The following is a 21161-nucleotide window of genomic DNA, read 5'->3' as shown; positions in this document are numbered from 1 at the left end:
GGCGGCTTTAAAATGGTTGTGAATAGAATACACTGAATTAGTTTGTTTGTTTTTCAAGAAGCCATTCTCTTCCTCACTGGAGGGCCTTCGGTCAACAACACCACGAATCAGAGTAGATTAGCCCCAAACACCATGTTTTCCTGCAGTCTACAGAGTGCAGACATGTTGGCGTGGAAGTTTGGGGATATAAATAATAAATGCATCAGTCTGCAAACAGCATTTTGATGACTTTGTTGTCCTTGTCTAAATTTGGACAGTGTCGCTATCTTTTGGCTCTTGCCGTGTCCCACCTTCTGCAGCAAATTCATATTCAGTGGAGTAACCAAAGCTACACAAACTTTGGGTTTGCGCCTGGTTTTAAATTAAACTCCGATGAGCAATGGCATTGTGATCCTCTGCCTCCTTTGGTTTCTCCAATGTATGCTTTATTTATTTACTTATTATCTTTTACAGCGTCTTCTTTGTTTTTCATTATGTCCTCGAATTCTAGAGAAGTAACTTTTTTCTTTTAATGCTGGCTGATTTAAATATCGCTCAAATTTGACATCTTTTGGTTCTTCCGTTGCAAGCCTCATGTTTCTGTGGCCATGTAACACTGATGCTAACACCTTGCACATGAGGCAACATCACTGGTAGCAAAGTGACATATTGTTCTTTATCATGCAGGAGTTGCAGGTTTTCTGTCTTTTGTGTCAAAGCAGCCCAATGTTGTGTGTCATGGAGCAAGTGAGTTGCATATTCAGTTTGCAGATATATCTATTAAGATGTACGGGTGTCGTGGCAGAGCATGGTGTGGCATCCCCGTTCTGCTGTGCTCTCTCCTCGCTGCATCAAAGGCAGCTGTGTAAACACATCTGATGCATCCTGAGCTTCTCTTCAGCTCATCTCATACATTGCCATAACAACTAGATTTAATAAATGTTCAAATTTGGGATAACCTCCATGCCAGCAATGCTCATCTTATTTCTGTCTTTACGCCTGCAGCATGATGAGGGGGGAAAAAGATCATAATAATAATCATAATAATAATAATAATATTTTTAAAAAAGGATTTCTTCCAATGAGTGACCTTGCAGCTTGTTTTTCCTCGCATGGCTCCACAATTATTCTCCCATGCTTTCCGGTTTTGTTGTTGTAATTTAGCACAGCGGAGCGTGTTTCAAACCGAGGAGCTCGGGTCGAATGCCTGAGACTCAGCTGGACCTATATGAAGGCCGTTCCCTGAGGTTTCGAGATAATTATGTTCTCCCTTTATGACAACCCCATTGAATTTAAATGAACAAATCTGCTACACGGCATGCCCGCTGGACGGCATCCTGTCAATAGGCGGTTTATGCGCCCAACCCCTTTTAATTTTTCTTCCCGCGTATGGCATCAGCCGGTCCCTCTTCTACACCCAGAGCAGCTGCCCACAGGCAAGTGCAACCAACTCAGAGGCAGATGAGGCCCACAGAGGAAGTCTCATCAATAATGGAGAGCGGTAGCTGAGGGAGTCATGCAGAGGAATTGTGGTGGAATGAGAGAGATATGCAGCTGGTCTGTTTGTCACATTGCTTCCAAATGGACATTTTAAGACGATGTTCCTCCCCGGAGGACACGAAGAAGAGGAGGGCAGCAATTAATTGCTGATAGGCTGAATAAGTTGTGGAACTGCTGTTTGGCTGGACGCCCGGGCATTTTTTAGGGGTTGATAGTCATTTTTCTGTCATCGTTTCCCCAGGGAGCCAAACAAATAAAAAAATCAATAGTTTTGGGATTTTTTTTTCTTTTTAAAGTTCATAGAGGTATAACTAATAACGTGAAATATCCACATATTTATTCATCTGTGGATAGCTGCATGGTTGGAAAGATTTTGTGAGCTCCCTGTGAAGCAGTAACTTATCCAAAGAGCAGACACACACAATGATTATCTCCCCTGACATCTGTCCAGATGTGAACAGAAAAATCTGTCACAGTCAGAAGTGCTGACAATAACCCACTGGCTGTTATAGTATGGCAGCATCTCCTCCCAGCTGCCATTCTGCTCACTCCCTTTCTTCAATGCCCTTCATTGTATCAGGAAGAGGAGGCCCATTCTTCCTCACATCTCTCGTGCTTTTGTTTCTCCAGGGGCCGGCAGTGAGGACGTGAAACTGCTGGGAGAGTTTGGATGTCACCAACACATCATCTGCTGCGTTTGACCACCTTCGGCTGCATACATCTCTGCCCCCCAAATGGCAGCAATTACGGGCAGCCTCTAAACAGAGACTTGTGACGGTATCAGACTGCACAGACGCCGGGAGGAAATAAATACACAGGAGGAGGGCCCTGTGCTCACTGGAGTGCTGTTTGTGAGTATTGTTTTGCTCTTATTGTTGTGGGGGAACACATTTCTATGCAATTCACCAGGGCCTCATACCAATTCAGTGTTTTTTCTAGTGTGCCAAAGATGAAAGGATCACATAAAGAGAGTAAACAATGAATGGAGGCTATTGATTTCTTTGTTAGGAGCAGTAAGAATCTATTCAGAGATGTTTCTCAAATATATCAGGATAGCGTTTTCATCTGTGTAAACTGTCAGGCTGACCTTGACAGTTGCGTTTCCCTCTGGTATTCCACTGTCACTTAAATCCATTGTGAACAAACATGCAGCGGTCATGGCTGTTTCTTTAATCTTACAGAAGGGCTACTTTTAAAACTCAGAGCATCAAAGGATGTGGTTAAAGGTAGAATGGTAAAAGTGATAGTGCCTCCACCCGCTATCTGTCTTGCTCTTGGTCTCACTCTATCACGGCTGTCCTTCTTCTTCCTGTCTTATTTCCTGTCCATTAGAAGTTACATTTTCACCAGGAAATCCAGCAGAGGAATTAGGCACACGACAGGGGCAAAATGATCTGACAGATCCACTTACCTCTGCTGCCTACGATTCCCCTGGCCTCCGATATTATTAGAGACTGATATATATGTAGGCTCAGAGCAGGAGAGCGGGCAAAGATGGGGAGGGGAGTATGATGGGGAAGGGAAGGTGTGAAATTCAAGAGCCAATACTGCTGATGACAAAGCTGAGGAAATAATCTAAAGGTGTGGAGGCAGTAAATGATTAGATAGAAAGGTGGGGGAGAGAGAAAGGGGGAAATAGGTTGGGGTGGTAAATTGCTTGTAGGCTGTGTTGTCTCCTCACTACACCACAGGAAAAAAAAAAAAGAGATTGTCTTAGTGGCAAGCCCAGGGTAAGATGGATTTAAACTTTATAGCTTAATATCGTTTAGATTCGGCGCAGACAATCGTGGCGAAAAAACAAGATGGGTTTGCACACAAATCTGTAGGAATTACTAAACCACATTGCCTCGGGATATCAGCATCGATCAATATTAGAGCAAAATATTGTTCTTGGATGTGTATTTATTTTGTACGCATGAACATAGTCACCAGAGCTTAAAAACTAATGATTTAGATGATGACTGACGTGTCCTCTTGCCAAGCCATGATTAGTTCAGTCATGAGGTATGAATCATTACTATTTAAGAGGAGTTTTCCCCTTGGGCCATCTGTAACTTACAGTCATTTATCCTTCGTTGTCTCTCAACATGATGAACTGAAATAAACTTTTTCCAGCGTATATTCCCTTACAGGTTACTGCCACGCGGTTAAAACCATTCAATGTTATCATGTACTCACATTGACTTAAGAATCATACAAATGCTCACACACACATAAATCATCCAGCATTTAAATGCAATCTTGTGTGGGTGTGTGTACCCTGTTCCCAAAAATGTATGTGCACATGATTGTGCACTCTGATAGATGAGTGTGATTGTGCGTAATTATGCTGTAAAGGCTCCAGTAGATGTTGAATGCAAATAGAGTGGAATATGCAAGCTCTCAAATGTGCAAGCAACTGTATTGTTCATCTTCTTATGAATATGGTAACGAGGGTTTTGAACACCAAAAGATTAAGCACACATCAATGAGGTCATTCCTACTACTGTTACTATTACTATTAGCAGCTCTGAGTTGTCAGAGTTACTGAACAGTGCAGTTTCATCATTCCTTTGATACATTCACTCTGCGTCCGGTGCTGGAAAGACCTCCTGCAGGATGATAGAACCTCCACCATCTTTTACTGTCGGTAGAGTTTTCCTTTTCCTGAAAAGCTTCATTTGGTCATGCATAAACAAACTGAAGCACTGCATTCCGAAAGAACTCTACTTTGGTTTCATTTGTCCACAGAATATTTTTTCCAAGTGGCTCTTGGCTGGAAAGGTTGTTACAAACAAGAGTATTGGTTTTTTTATGTCCTTCTTTCATTGGTAGCATTCTCTCAGGCCTATGGAGCTTTACTCAGTTCAGATTTCAGAGTATAGTACTGGCTAAAATAGACTGGTCCACATTGCTCTGGGTCAGCCTGAAACATTTGATATATCTTTACTTTTTTCCCCCTAAAATACACACCTACCAGATTTGAGTTTCTTCTCAGTAGCTCTTCTTGAAAGCATCTTCACAGTTTTATGACCAAGAAACTGAAATAGGAATGTCAACATTTTTGACAGTTTCCTTGTAGGTTTTTATTGTTACTGTTGAACAACTTTGGACCTTTTCTTTTTTTCTGCTTATACAGAACTGTGTTTATTTATATATATGTCTAAAGATTTAGTAGACTTAGTTCTGATATAGAGAATGTGATTGGGTGCCAATTCCAGCAGAGTTGGCAGGGCCTGAGACCCTCATGATTCATATTTTAAGAACTATTTTTTAGACTGCAGTCCACGAATGAGCTGCAGCAACTGTTGAGGTTTGCAGGTACACAAACATCTTTGAATTGCCTGCTGCAGTAAGTTTTCACAAAGGGTTTTGAGGCAATTAACACTTTATCGGTTTATGAAACCTTATGTAACAGCCCTACAATATATCCTAGATTTTTTTCAAGCTAGTGACCCGAGAGGAGTAAATTATACTTTCACGTTTGAGGAATCCCTTTGTTTTATTAGACTCTGTTACAGTATACTGCGACTATTACACTGCATTTAATGTTCTCTCATGCAATATTAAAGCGGACAGGCGCCCATGTGGTAGCTGCCAGGCAAACCGTTTGCCCATGTGAGCCTCCAACATGTGAAAAAAGGTGGCATTCCATAAGATCTCCATGATTATAGCTTTATTTACAGCCTCTCAACCAAGCTTGGAGAAAACAGCATATGTTATGTAATAATTTAGAATGCACTCCCCACCCTTTTAATTGGTGTGAGCTGAATTCCCACTGACTAATCAACATGGCAGCTCCTCATCATAGATTTATAGATGGCCTTGATTGCTGCCAGGGTGAAATTAACTCTTTCCGTCTGCAGGGAGCTGTTGAAAGGCGCCTCACTGAGAGACTCTCCCCTCTCACACTTAGACACCAGCACTCGAGCACACACACATACATGTATATGCAGATGAGACTGGTCTGTTTCTTCTGGCTGTCTCTGCAGAGCTGTCACACATGAGCACTGGGAGGCTCGGGTTGACTTGAATTAAACTGAGAGGATGTCCTTTCCAGATCTGCAGAGGGCCACAGAGACACATCTGCCCCCAGAGAAGGCTGGTCAGAAAGACACAGGGTGAGAGATGGATGGAGGAGAGGGAAAGAAGGGAGGCTGGGAGGTGGAGAGGAGTTGAAGTTAATAAAAAAAAGAACAGGAAGGGAGAAATTGCCTGTGAGAGAGAGGGAGGATGATATGAAGGAGAGGGAGTTTAAATTGCATGTGTGTGTACGAGTGTGTCTGTATTCTTGTGTGCTTGGCAGAAAAAAAAACGAATGGGGATGGGAGAGAAAGATTTTTTAGGCTAAGCCCACCAGACAGTTCCTTTTCTTTCAGTATTGGCCAACACTTTATCAAAAAAGAAAAAACTATTCACTAACTATTATCTTTACTTAATTCAATGAGATGAGTAAGCGACTCAGTTTTGTAAAGTAGCCTCTCATTAGGGGTGTAAATAAAACAGCACCTTTTTTTGTAATAAAGAAATCAAAGCAATAAGTTGTCAACTAACTTATTTGTCCTGTTTTGAATGAGGATGTTCTCTAAAATAAACACTGATTAAATTTGATCAGATGTAGACAATCAATTGATTGCCCACTAATTAGATAAGTCACTGATTATCTAAGTCTTTGCATTGTTTCAGCATTTTCAAATGTGAGATCCTCACCTTACTTACTTTCACTTTTTGTAGAAATACTGTGGTCATCTATCACAAAAAGTGTGTGTGTGGGGGGGGGGGTGTTAAAGGAGCGCTGTGAAGGATGTAGTGCCATCTAGTGGTGAATTTCCAGGTGTCAGCATTCAATACCCACAGCCATGGGTTGTTTAGAATTGACTCTAGATTGATGAAAACAACACAATCTCATTCCCAAACTTCACATACTGATGCTTTTTGCATAATAATCTTTCCAATGCAGAGAACAGTAACAGGAAAAAAAACGTGGATAGTGGAAGGAGGTTGGAGGGAAGGAGGAAGATAGACACCCAACTCCCAAGTCTGAGCTTTGTGTTTGAGTCCAACTTTGACAGTTTTTCTTTTTTTTTAACTTCTTTTCTTTTTCACCTTTCGTCATCTCTATTTTGATTTCCATTACTTCAGTATACTTTAAAAGTACTTGGTTTATGGGAGGAAAACATCATGGTTAGGCATTAAAACACATTTTATTGTCGAAAGTTTTGCTGACATTTTCCACATTGTTGTGACGATGCATTCTGCACTGTTTATGTTACCAGCTTAGGAAACCCTGCATGTCCAAAAGAGATGGTGTCAGAGTGAGAACACTCTGTCGTAGTTTCTGCGATTCAACACTTAGGATTAGGGTTAGTTAATAATTAAAATCATTTTGCATTTCTGACAACAGATTGCCCTGTCTTGAAGAATTTTATAGACAGTCTGTATTAAATTCCAGAGGGCTGTATCCTGCTGTCTGGAAGAGGTATTGGACACTACAGTCATCACTTATAGGTAATACAGCACCATCTGTAAAACAGGAATAACTTGCTGTACTCTCTGTTCATTGCAAAAAGGACAAAACAAAAGTAGGTGCACAGCATTTATCTACCTCAGACTGAACAGCACATACAGAACACGGCAGCATATGCTTGAAATAGAATACATTTACGTACAGCCTGACCTAGGACTCCAGAACATATTTAGAATAGAGGATAACCTTTTTCTCCACCTCCAGGCATTTTTTATTAACAGCAAATGCATTTCCCATTCTGTTCTAGCTTCCCTAGGTCTCTCCCTCGCCCTAGATGATAAACACACTAGAGACCAAGGTTTATGCAGAACAAGAAATTGGAACATAAATTATCAAGTGAAAATTTGCACCTCCTCTCTGCTCCCAAAAAAGCACCAGTTGTATTTTCTTCTTATTCCTGGAAACTAGGCAATCCTTGAGGTTCCTGCCTAGATTTCAGCTTCATGGTCCTGGGTGAGCTTGTCACTCGCAATACTGTGCAGCATCCCTTCCGCCCTATATGGTCTTTGTTTCTTAATGACACAAACCTGCTATGCAGAAATTCAGCTCTCAGTGATTTCTCATTTCAATTTTAAGGCATTGGCTGCTGAATCATTTGCAGATTAATGATGCATTTCCAAGCATGACACATAATCATTGTGCATGATTACTCACTAAGAGGGAAAATGAGCAGTTCAAAGATAATAACACACACATTTGGCAGTTTTAGGAAGCCCTTAAATGCATCAATATTTACTTGGCTTTCCCACCTAAAATACTATTACCTTTTTGCCTCTGGCAGTTTTCTGTTATTCATAAAAGCAAAATAAGCATACAAATGGCTAACCTAAAAAATGTGATGGGAAAAAAATTGTACAATAAATTGCTTAGTTAGTATTTACGCTCTTTATTTGAATAATTTCTGCATGGCTTTAAGACCAAGGCAAACCTTTCAACTTGCAGTTTAAAAACATTCATTGCTAGCGTCTGAAGGAATCACTGCCATAATTTACTAAATGATTGCAAAACACAGTATTATCTCAGGTGTTTTGATCCATGTTGCAATAGCAGCTTGCATCAGCTCAAAGTTGGGATGCAAAATGTGGAGCTGTGCACAAGGAAACAGTTTTCTCAGATTTTGATAATGATGTACAATAAAGTTAGAAGGAATAAAAAGTGTTGTATCATGATGCAACTGTTGGCAACTTCATTCTTATTAAGAGAAATGTCTTTTACTGTTTTCCTCTTAAACACTGAATTATTCAGCGCACAGCAACCTGGTTCTAGAGTGTAAACCACCCACAAAAGAATTGTTTGGCACAAACAAACACAGCACATGCGCAACGCTTGCAGACAGAATGCCAAATCAAGACAAACGTATCTTAGTGGACAAAATGACAAAAAAATTGAACACAGTAGATCGGCAACTCCATTCCACCTAAACCTACATGACCCAAATAGCTGGCTCAGTCTCCCAGACATTTTAGGATTTATCCACAAGCCAGCTGGCTGCAGCGCCGTATGGTACCTGCACACTGTGAACCATTGCAAGATTAGATAACTAGGGCTGCAAAACTCAGCAGGGTCCGGGGAATTGTGAATGTTGGTGTTAAGTAGTCTGATGAAACCCCCACAAACGCACACACACAGAAAAGATGCAGCCATACAAGCGCAAGAACCCAAGCATAAATATAAACATGCTCACACTTACAGACAAGTCAGGGGATCCTGGAGGCTTTTAAAGAGCTTAAATCACCCTGAAGCCCATCAGACCACATTAGTGTTTGAATATGTCTGTGTGCCATCAGACAGACCCAGGCGAGCACAGCTACAACTGGTTAACAAGATGACAGCCTTAACAAAAGCACAACCCCCTCTAGATTTTCACCATCTCTGTCAGAAAGCAAAAAATGGATACGCCAACACTGTCTCACCCTGCAGCTCTACGACCTCGAACACACCCCTTCAAGGCAATCTTTCTACTCCGTTCTCTCACCACTGTGAATGTTGTTTAGTGTGCTGCAACACGGAGCCTGGCAGGTTGATGGCAAAACTCACTCTGACTAAAAGCACTGAAAATGAAATTTTCTGAAATGACATACTCTACATGTTAAATGCTGCAATTATTTTCCAATGGGCATTCCATTTTCACTTTTATCAGTGCTCCAGAATAAATGCAGAAGGGGAAATGCGACACAAATACGAGCAATAAGTTCTCTTTACTCAGAGTGCAAATAGTCTCGCATTGAAATTCAGCGTGACCCATACACTGAAAGCACTTTACCATTAAGCATCTCAACATCTTTGGCGAAAGATTTCTGGCATGTTTAAGTGGCAGCAGGCAACATAAATGTTAGAACTAGTGTCAGTCTAGTCTTAATTGTCTTATGTAAGACTGTTACACAAAACTATAGACTGACTTTTATAATCAAAAGGAAAAAGAAAGAAAAAGAACAGAGCATGAACAAACAAAAAACATTGAGCTCCATGGCTAACTCAGAACTAAGAGATGTGTTTCCATGGCAACAGTTGGTAACACCTGCAGACTGGTGGCTCCACATGACAAAAGAGCAAACACAACACGCCATTTTTGTGGCACATGACACATTTAAGGTGCTGTGACACCAGAGCAGAGGGGCAGCCTACATCAAGAGAGAAATGGGCTGTATCTCAGTTCTCTGTCACTGTTGGTCCCTCGGTATTGTACAACAGTGTCCTGGCAGCCTGACATTGAAGGAGACGTGCATTTAAACTGCACAAAGGTAACCTGTCTTTGCTGTCAGTGTCACGTGATTCTGCCACAGCTCTCTGAAACTTCACTCATGTGAAGTTTTGTATTCTGGTTAACTTGACTTCCTGTTTTATTTTGTAGTTCATGCCCCCTTCTGTTCGTCCCAGTAAATTTTGCTTCTTGCCACGCCAGGCTTCTGCTTCTGTTTGCCAGGCCTGCTTTACATTAAGTCGTTCTCTCACTCAGTGTGAACAAGCCACGTTTTCCTTTCTCAAGTGCCAGATCCTCGTCATTATCATTGTCATGGCTCCCTTGTGTTTTCTCCTCAGCTGTCTCTTCTTTACTTAGAGACAAAGTTCCTCCGATGTCCTGCAGTGGCAGCACTCTCACTTTTTTACTTCTGACACCTGCCTGCATGTTTAGTCCACTTGTCTAAAATGAGCACAACACACTGTTGCGTTTGTTGTCACTGTACAAAAGCATGAGAGAAGTCCTTATTTTTTTTTCCCATACAAAATGCATCTGATTTTTAAAGATTGCTAACATTGTTAGGAGTATCTTTAGTATTGCTAAAAACCATTTGAGATGGTCACCACTTGTGCTCTGAGGATATTTCTCCTAATTGTAGTCCTTACCTGGTGTGGCTCCATATTTTTCATCATTACACTGATTATAGATCTCCCTTATGCTACTAAACTACATATGTGAGTTTCTTAAGAGTGTACAAAACTCTTGATAGTCAAAAAAATTCGAAACATTACTGTAAAACACATATATACACGTTTTGTTTTTGTTTTTGTTTTTTTCCCCAAAAACAGCTCCTGCTACATGTTTCTACATTTATAGTCACTGCAGGCGTTTAACCTGCAAGTTGCACTTCAAGACAGGATCTTACCTCTGCTAAAGGTTTTTCATGGTGCTAAGATTTTCTGGTGCTTGAATTGTTTTTTTTACTGTTGAATTTATCAAAACATATTCCTAAAGAAGTTTCTTTTGGAAATCAGAAACTATTTTCTGCTGGAGTGAGAGCTGGAGTGAGAGCCGAGCCACATTATGCAGCTGAATAGTCAGCTATGTTTTTCAGTTTGAAAAGACTCTTGATTTGCCCAGAATTCATGGCCGCTTTTTTGTTAAGCCAGCCCCTGATCTCCAATGTTTCTGGGCCAATCAGTAACACCTTTGTCTGTAATGGTGCTGGCTCGCTGTTGGGATCAATCACTGCAATTCTGAAAGTATTCCTGAAAACCAATTCCAAGATTTTTTTTTTGTTGTCACTTTTTTTCTCATTTGAGTCTCTGCAGGTTTTGTGTGAATGCACAAGCAAAGAAACACACACAAAAGAATGAAAATTAACTGTTGTTCTCTGATTTTATCACAGTACACAAACAAAGCGATGAGGCTGATAACGAGCAGTGACATTTAAATGTTCTGAGTTTTCCAACCGTGACAAAACCAACAAACACAGACAGTCCCTTCTGGCTTGTGGAGTGGTTAAGGTGCAGAAGAAGTCAAACACACACCCACATAGAACAAAACTACTTTGCGGAGGGGAAGCTGCGTGAAGCAGCGTCTTTATGTAGGATTAAGTTCTGAATGCAGGGATGTGCCGCATGTCTGAGCGTGCCTTGACTTCTCCCTTCTGCCTCAACTCAGAGCTGCATCTGTGCCAGTCTGAATTGAAAGAGGGACTAATCAATAGCGAGCCGGTGAAAATCCTCTCCAATGCTCAACCAGAGGTTATTCCATAATGCAACAGCATTAGATAGAGAAAGGTTCATGGCTTTGCCAACTGCTACCTCTAAATGCTCATGGCAAATTGAGCATGAGAAAGGCAAGGAAAGAACAACCCACTCAGAGTCTCATTAGCAGTAGTCTAGTCTGCAAATATGTTAAAAACAAAAGGATATTTTGGGTTTTGTTGAACCGCTCTTGCTACAATGTTGATTTTGTTGATTCCTAGAATATCTTGTCATGTGTGAGGTGCACATCTCTTATTCATTCTCTTCAAATTCTCTTCAAATGAGAAGATTTTAAGAATGTTTTTGTGAGAAAGACTGAAGAGTGAAAAATTTAAAAATTTAATTTACAAACACAGTAGATAGCTCATTGATCGTGATTTCAAACAATGTGAGGAATATGATGAAGCACATTGCTCTTGTAAACATTTGGCATGATAACACAGTTACAGCAAGATAAATGATAGTGCTAAGCCTAATGACCTTTCCTCTTGCTTAATGTTTTTTTTTACATCCAGCCAGCGAGGGATCTTGTTAAAGGGTAAGGGTATAGAGGGGTCAGTCAAACTTTAGTCAATACATTCATCAAGCCAGTAATGATTTGTCAATTCCAAGAGGTCATTAGAAATACACCAGATGTATTAATATGCCATGATCTCTATCCCTGTAGGGAAGAGAACAAAGCTTAATGCTGAAAATATGACCATCCTGGTCATTAACTGGGTTTAACTATGTATTAACATGAGTTTGGAATATTCGTCATGATTTGTTTAGTGTGAAGAGTTTTTAGAAAACAGGAAAGCACATACTGAGACCAGCGATAGGATGCAGCTCATTTAACTTACTGTGGTTGAGTCCCATCCATAGCCTCCCATCTAACTTTGTTACTATCCAACCCTCCCATCATGCCGACTTTCCAGCTGGATGGCCTAATTGGAGCTATTTCCACACATAATGTGGCAGCCCCTAGAGGGCTCATTATAGAAACACCTCAGCCATTCTTTAGCCACCCCCTCATCAGGGTTTTATGGTTTAGTCCAGTGATAAATACAGTAGGGGTTTCCTTCATCCTACAGGCTATTGATCACCATTAGGAAGGAGGTAAAGTCATGCCAGCTGTGCTGCTCGACTGATTTAGTGTGTCACCACAGGAATGACTTACTCCTTACACGACAAAACTAAAAGGAGCGTTATAATGGCTGTTGCAGTTGTGGATGGAGAATTACCCCACTGAGCGGTGATATGGACCAGAATTTTCTGAACTATGTATAGACCGATAAAATTTCAGTTCAATTAAATTTTTTTCATATAGCGCCAAATTAAAACAAATGTCATCTAAAGGTATTTCAAAGACACAATCCAATTCAAGACAATTACAATCCAATTCATTGTAATAAAATCATAATCCAATCAAATCTAATTAATTAAATTCCAAATGAGTCCAATTCATGCATACAAAGCCAGTCCAATAAAAAGTAGCCTCGCTAAGGAAATAAGCTGTGCTGCAGCAGTGCGCGTCGATGACGTCATCCCAGTAGACGAGTGTATAGAAAGCCCTCTATGAGCCCCCTGATAGCTGCCAATAACAACAACACAGCAGCTATGAGCTAACAGTGCAATAGTATGTGTTCATTCGTCATTCGTCTTAAAATATTGGTGAAATAATAGTATAGAATAGAATAGAATTCAACTTTATTGTCATTGCACATGTCACAAGTACAAAGCAACAAAATGCAGTTTGCATCATGAAGAAGTGCTTTAGAAAAAATATAAATATATATTTTACAAATGTACAGTAAGTTGTTGTGAATATGCTATAACTATAAGCAAAAGTATATACAGGCTATGAATGTACAGACTATAAACAAGTTATAAATATGAAGGGGTATAAACAGACTATTAAAAAAAAGAATATAAGTATGGGAGAGTATTTATTAGTATTTATGAACAGAAGTAGGTTATCTGTACAGTATATACAGTAGTCCATGTGTTATTGGTGTGTATATGGGGATACAGTCCATGGTTATTGTTAATGTGTCAGGAGGCAGAGTTCAGGAGTGTGACAGCTGTGGGCAAGAAGCTGCTCCGGTACCTGGTGGTCTTAGTCCGGAGACTCCTGTAGCGCCTCCCAGAGGGCAGGAAGGCGAAGAGTCTGTGTGCTGGGTGATAGGAGTCTTTGATGATTTTCCCAGCCCGTTTCAGACACCGCTTCCTGTATATGTCCTCTATGGCAGGATTTGAGGTGTGCTAGGACCAGTCACTCGAAGCACTCGAAGCACTTTGTGGTGATGGGGGTGAGGGCTACCGGGTGGTAGTCATTGAGTCTTGATGGGTTGGAGTTTTTGGGCATCCGGACAAAGGAGGTGATTTTGAAGCAGGTCGGTACCACAGCACAGGCCAGGGACAGATTGAATATGTCCGTCAGCACTCCTGCCAGCTCCCCAGAACACGCTCTGAGAACACGTCCAGGGATGCCATCAGGACCCGCGGCCTTTTGGACTTTAATCCAATAAAGACAGATAATGCCTTATTTAGAGGCTGTATTGTCACTGCCACCGTTCTCTCCTGTTACATGGATATACGCGGATCTCGAGTAATCTAAATATCTTATAATAATAATAATACCCAACTGTTCTCGGTGAGTAGATAAACGTATTTCATGCCAGAAATAAGGTCTAGGTTTAGAAATACCGGAGTTCCCCTTTAAGAGTTTTAGATTTAAGAATTTTAAATTCTATTCTGAATTTAATTGGGAGCCAAAGAAGCTAAACTCTCCTGTTAGTTGTCATCAGAATTCTGGTTGAAGTATGGATCAGCTGGAAGCTTTTCGTAGAACTCTTTGGACAGCCTATTAATAAGAAATTAAAGTAATCCAATCTTGAAGAAACAAATGAATGGAGCAGTTTTTGCATCACTCTGAGACAGGATGTTCCTAATTTTGGCAATATTACCAAGGTGAAAGAAGGCAGTTGTAGAAACCTGTTTTCTGTGTGAGTCAAATGATAAATTCTCCCTGAAGCGCTCCGGTCCAAAGGCAACAATTTCAGTTTGTCTGGAGTCATCCAGGTCTTTATGTCTTTAAGACACACATGTAGTCTGATCAACCTATTGGTTTCATCTGGTTGTACAGCTGAGTATCATCAGCATAGCAATGGAAATTTATGCCATTCTGTCTAATAAGATTAATGGAAGCATGTGTAAAGGGAAAAGAGTTGGTCCAAGCACAGACACAAAAGGAGGAGATCATTGGTAACGTTCACCAGTGCTGTTTCAATGCTATGATGCACTCTGAATCCTGACTGAACGTCTTCAAACTGATTATTTCTGTGTAAATGATCACAAAGTTGAGCCGCAACAGTTTTCTCAAGAACATAAAAGGGAGGATGGATATAGGTTGATAATAAGCTAACACTCCTGGATCAAGAGTAGGTTTTTTTAAGTAAAGATTTAATTACAGCAACTTTAAAACTCTGTGGCACATATCCTGTCAACAAAGACAGATTGATCAAATCCAATATGGAAGTGTCGATTTAGGGGAAAACCTACTTGAACAGTCTGTTTGTGATTGGGTCTAAAATACAAGCTGATAGTTTAAATGAGGCTATTGCTGTTGTTAGCTCAGAGAGTTTGACTGAACAAAAACAGTCTAAATACAAATCAGGTTCTAAAGATACTTCTAAAGCTTCTGTACTTGATGATACATCTGTGATAATAGTGGGAAGGATTCCATGAATCCTTTTTCTAACAGAAACAATTCCATTCGTGAATGAGCTCATGAAATCATCACTGCTGAGAGTTAGGAATACATGGCAAAACAGAGCTCAGACTCCTCGTCAGCCTGGCTACAGTGCTGAAAAGAAACCTGGGATTATTCTTATTCTCTTCTATCAATGATGAATGATAAGCAGTTCTAGCTTTTCAAATGGTTTTCTTATATGTTATTAGACTATCTTTGCAGACTAAATGAGACTCTAAGTTAGAGGAACGCCATTTTCTTGCAAGCTGCTTTAAAGCACATAGCTGTGAATTATACAAAGGAGCCAGCTTCTTCTGACTGATTGCCTTTAAGAGGGATTGACACTGTCCAGTGGTGTACACATTAAACCTGTAGTGCTGTCAACAAAAGAATCAAGTTCTGCGGGAGTAAAGGTAGCTATCCTCTGTAATATTTGTACCTGGCAGTGAAGAAAATTATAATGGAATTAATTCTGTAAATTTGGTTACTGCATTCTCTGATAGACACCTACTATAAATAAATTTCTTCTCAGAAGCTGTGTGGTCAAGTAATGTAAACTGAAAAGTTATCAAAAAATGGTCAGTTAAGACAGGGTTATGGTGAAATACTGTCTAAATATCATAAGGTCAGCACAAGATCAAGGGTGTGATTAAGATAGTGAGTAGGTCTGTGAACACTTTGAGAAAATCCAATAGAATCTAATATAGAATTAAAGTTAATATTTAGGCTGTCATTTTCAACATCTACATGAATATTAAAGTCACCCACTACAATGACTTTATCTGTACTCAGCACTAACTGAGATGAAAACTCTGAGAATTCAGACAGAAACTCAGAATAAGGGCCAGGTGGACGATACACAACAACAAGTAGAACGGGTTTTTGTGATGTCCACTTTGAGTGGGAAAAACTGAGAGCCAGAGATTCAAAAGAGCTAAAACTAATCTTAGCTCTAGGACAGATTAGTAACCCCGATCTGAAGGTAGCTGACACTCCTCCTCTGCCTGTGATTCGAGGAATATGAACATTTAAATAGCTAGAGGGAGTTGATCCATTAATGTTAACATGATCCTCCTGCCGCAGCCATGTTTCTGTAAGACAAAATATATCAATAATGACTGTGTCTGGGAGCGTAATCTGTCTGGGAGCAGACACAGTCATTATGGGGTTTTAGGGGGGTAGCAGCAGGTGGGAAGCTTTGGAAACAACTCTGCATCCTGATCTCAACCCTGGCTTGAAAACCACATAAGCGACATTAAAAGTTAAGAAGAAACTGTAAGTGTTGAACTCAAGCACCGCAATCAATGGTATACTGTAACCCATGGTTACCAACTTTTTTCAGCTCAAGATCTCCTGCTCAAGCCTTGATGACAGACAAGCCTTTTGTTATTATATAAATCACACTGTTTTGCACAAAAAAAAAAATCCATAGGTGTGTGGTCTATATTCCTTTGTATGAATAGATTATCTGCTTGGAACAAAACAAAGAAAGGCACACACTCCTATGGTGAACTGGACAGTTCAATAGTTTATTGATAGGAGTATCCATCGAAGATACAAGAGTTACCGTAAGCATTTTAGAAAGAACAAGTGTAATTGTGCGAGTGAGTTTTTTTTCTCGGAGGGCAACCGCATTGCAGTCATGCGTTCAGATCTTTGCATTTTGTTTTCCTTTCTCACTGTCCATCCACACATTTACTCATTTACTGTCCCTCAATACAGCCAAATTTCACCTCATGTTACTTTCTTTGTGTGTGGGTGATTTGGCAAAACAGGTCTGTAAGTGAAAGAGCTGCAGGGCCCAGGCATACGACAGAACAATTATTCTCAGTTTGAAAAAAAAAGAAGAAGAAGAAGAAGAAGAGGAAGCAAGATAAGCAGATCGGACAATATTGTTCTGTTCGTGTGCCGACTTCTTGTCTGGATGTTTTTTTTTCTCTGTAATTGGAACACTTGACGTAGAAAAAAAAAAAAAAATGTTCTCTCCTCAGCAATAAGTGTGAAGACTTGTAATTCCCTGTGTAACTGCATTTAATTCCAAGTTTGTTCAACCATTTGCATGAGCAAATACATAAACACGAACTCACTAAACACAGCCAAACATACACTATGTGAACTCAGTAAGCAAATGACGTGACACATGAAAACATTTCTTTACGTGATTGTGGTTGCAGGAGCTCATGGATTAAATTACCAAATAATTATAGCACTCTTTAGTTTGTATTGTTCATGTTATGTTGAATCTGTGGCTATATTTGGCTTCTAGTTTATCAATGATTTTTTTTGCACAAATCTAAAAAGGAATCTTATTACAAAGGTTTTTGTTGCCTAATTTTGTTTCCTTCCTACCAAGCCAGTCTGTTTCCCTGTTTACCGTTCTGCAGTTAATATAAGTGGCTGGTTCCTAAATACTTACAGTTACCATTTTACAAGCAGAAGCGTTTGTCAATCAAATGTTTTATTTACAACTGGGTTTGTCAGCCTGTCAATCGTAACCTGTCAGAGTCTTTGAGCATGTTCGCATATTGATATCATAAGTTGTCTCTAAACATCACTGTGAAGAAAATGTCTGTCTCAGTCTAATGATGACTTCTTTCTTATTCTTTATTTGTTGATAAGGCAGCGTGCATGTCTTCACGGATGCTTGCACAGCAAACGTGGAAGTGAAAAATTGCCCGTGGATTTGGTGACGCCATTGTCGGCGAAGACACGCCGTCAGTCACCGGCGCTCTCTTTATCTCAGCAAAGTCATTGCTCTGTTGAGTCAGTGACACCTCTGCAGTGAGCAGACACACAGTTGCTGTGTCAACACTGTTCTGTCGGTGTCATTTCTCTCTGCCCCGGGGTGCTCTTTGAATGCTACCGCATTGCTGAATAGAAGCAGAGTCGAAGGACAAACAATAATAGTAAGTGATAAGCAATGATTTGAGACGCCAGCTCAGAGCAGATTATGAGGGATCAGGTTGAAATGTCAAAGGTGCCTTGTTTTTTTACTGTTTAGATGGAAACTATGCTGACTTGCTGCTTCATCAAGCATGCAGTCATCATTGCTTATTTGACATTTTACCACCGAACTTTAAATGTCGGTGCTTTTATGGTGGTATTCAAGAAATACCATTTGTGCAAAAGGGAAAAACTGAACATACATTACACTCTAACATAGAATTGGACAAAATAGTGATAACTGATGTATTAAAGCTGCTCCTGGGAGTCATTTCAATATAAAGAACAGCACAACTGGATATGATTCTGTTTGCTTCTTCTTTTGATGCATGACTGCTCGGGCTGTGATTGTAGCATAATCATTCAAAAAATTACAATGCATAAGACCTTAACATTTGGATTGATTCAAATGTGCAGTAAGGATAGGAAATAACAATTATGATAAACCCACTCATTACAAAAACTATTAAACTCGTCAATTAGCTGTCTCCTGGGGCTGTGTTGTACTGGCAGGTTCAACACTAATGATAGTGTGTCAAAGGAAAATCACATGCAGCAACTCTGACTAATATAATAATTAAGAGAAAAGCAGAGATGAGCATAATGTAATTGTTATGTGTCAAGTTCTTCTGTTTCCACATCAGACATACTCCATCTTTAAAAGTTGTGTTTTCCTAAAGAAGGCACTTCTCCGTCTCATATTCACACATGGTGCAGTACATGAGGAATGCATTTGACACTTCAGAGCCTTGCATGTTAGTTGCAGAGCTGCTCCATCCTCCCCACTGGCTTGTCTCTCAATCCTGAGGCATCTAGTGTCCCCATTTGTTATTTTTCACCATCCTTAGCAATTTTTTTATTTTTTTTTATGGCTGAGATTTTTCAGTTAAAGTACAAAATATGTCTTAGTACCTCAGTTAATTTGATCATGATTTCAATTTACTAGCTCCTTCAAATACCAAATCTTTTTTATTCATTGTCAAACTATCCTACAACAGACTCATTATCTGGGAAGACTTGTCATTTATCTTCTCTGTTTACACCTATCATTTCCCAGCTCAAACAAAGCTCTGATTTTCACTGTCGGTGCACTGAATCTGATCCCCAAGGTTTAATTAGCTATGATCAGATTCATAATAATGTATATTTTTCCTGCATAGGGGCATATAATTGGGAGATTTCAACATTGGGGAATCTTTCATCAGAGAAATCCATGGTCTAACCCATATTAAGGAAACTCAGGACTCAGTAGTTAGAGAATGTTGAAGTCTGAGATGTGCAGTAGAGGGTTGAACATCTACTCCCTCTGAGGAAGCTGGCTTTAATTAGCTAATGAATCCAAGAGCTCCCACTGCCAACCTCTGACCTTATGCTAAAGTATAATAAGCCTGTTCACAGCGTGTGACATGTCAGATGCAGTTGAAATCAGTGCCTTGGCCTCCATAACAAAACTAATTTTGATAAGCTAAATGTTGCACAGTCCCTTTTATTGTTCAGAGCAGCTGCAGGCAATGGAAGAATAAAGTAAAAAATATCAATGGGTAAATCTTATTATGATACCTACCTTGTGACAGTTACTTATTGTGTTACAATTTTTCTTAAAATTCATGTTTAAATATGCACATTTTTTTCTTTAGAAATAGGAGTGGATAATTGGAAAATTCCAGGTTTAATAGTTTCATTTGAATGTGTTGGCATACTGTATGAGACTCAAAGGGTTTTACAAAGTGAACGAAATCAAACAAAAAAGCATGCTTCAATGGTAAAATCTCAATAAATCAGACTATGAATGATAAATAAATTGTCAAAACCTTGGGAATATTTTGAGACTGATATTATACATTTAGTGTTATTTAATTTGTCTCACAACATAGGTTTGTTTAAAAATAAAATAAATGTAGGTTAAGTTTGCCTGCCTTGAGCCAGATAAAGTGTGGGACTACTTTACTTTTCAATAAAGCTTCACTTTCGCACTTTCGAAAAAAAAGCGAGAGGAGAGTAGTCTGAATTGGGTTCTGGAGCTGTGCTCCACCTCATACATCGGACTCATTTGCCAGCCGCGAGTCATTTCAAACCGACGTACACCACATCCACCAGTGGAGCTGAAGAACCGCTGCACCTAGTTTCTCCTGCGATTATTGTACGGAATGGCCAGAATTTGCTGTTCACTCGCTCACCCATATCAGGTGATACCCTGCTAGGGTAACTATTGGCTCTTGTCTCAGACCTTCCCCGAGGTGAGTGGTAGAGTGACAAGCACTCAGTAGGTAGCCTCTACAATGAGCTTCCTCTCACACCAGGTACCATATTTTATCAAGTGTATATATGACCATCCAAATGACAACAGAGACCTTGTCATGGTTGTCATAATCACATACTCCACAATATCAACAAGGACAAGACTAAGAAGCTTTCTATTGCTGTCATAGAAGTCATTGCTCAATACAATAATAAAAATACTCAAAATAGAAGAATGGATTCGGCAATTCCATGGGGAGCAATGCATGATGGGAAAGAGCATGTCAAATCATGAGTCGCTACTTTTTAGACTTAAAGGAAATACATACATTATAAAAGCTGCATATTTGGAGGGGGGGGTGCTCGCTCCCTTTGATAGTTAAAACATTTAAGAGAATTCATTTTTAAACTCTCCTAAAAGAGCTAATGACATTGTTTGCTTACAATAGGCTGGAATTAGAATGTCCCATGATTGCTCGTGGTTGTGAATGTTTAATCTCACAAGTATCAGGTAATAAACAATACAAAATATCTTTTTATATCAAATAGCCAGCACTGTTTTACAAAATAGTTGTGAGCAATAATAATTTTCATTTACAAACACCGTTAGCTGAAATCATTAGCTTGTTGTTGTGGCCTCAACATGCAGCTGGCTGATTAAATCTGACTACAAGCATCACTGAAGTTGGATGACATTTCAACTTTAATTTGTTTCACTTGGCACATTTAAAGGATGTTAGAAAAAAACGATTGTTTTAGTCCGATTCAAAAGGTCTGATCAAAAGAGTATTGGCATTCTTCATTACTTTCAGA

At 39.7% G+C, this 21161-nt stretch overlaps 2 protein-coding genes across 3 annotated transcripts in view; one reads left to right on the top strand and one right to left on the bottom strand.

Moving 5' to 3' along the window:
- Window positions 1–21161, bottom strand: part of LOC140314580 (beta-galactosidase-1-like protein 2) — a 363608-nt gene that overhangs the window by 295746 nt on the left and 46701 nt on the right. The window lies entirely within an intron of this gene.
- b3gat1a (beta-1,3-glucuronyltransferase 1 (glucuronosyltransferase P) a) overlaps window positions 1–21161 on the top strand; it is an 82519-nt gene that overhangs the window by 36998 nt on the left and 24360 nt on the right. For both annotated transcript variants that reach the window (XM_072392852.1, XM_072392851.1), the window contains exon 2: window positions 2110–2330. The gene's annotated coding sequence lies outside the window, so the exon portion shown is untranslated. The remainder of the gene's footprint in view (window positions 1–2109; window positions 2331–21161) is intronic.

This window comes from Leuresthes tenuis, unplaced genomic scaffold, assembly GCF_036924035.1.
Source record: "Leuresthes tenuis unplaced genomic scaffold, fLeuTen1.0.hap1 SCAF_9, whole genome shotgun sequence".
Taxonomy (NCBI): Eukaryota; Metazoa; Chordata; class Actinopteri; order Atheriniformes; family Atherinopsidae; genus Leuresthes; species Leuresthes tenuis.
This window is presented reverse-complemented; position numbering and strand designations above follow the sequence as displayed.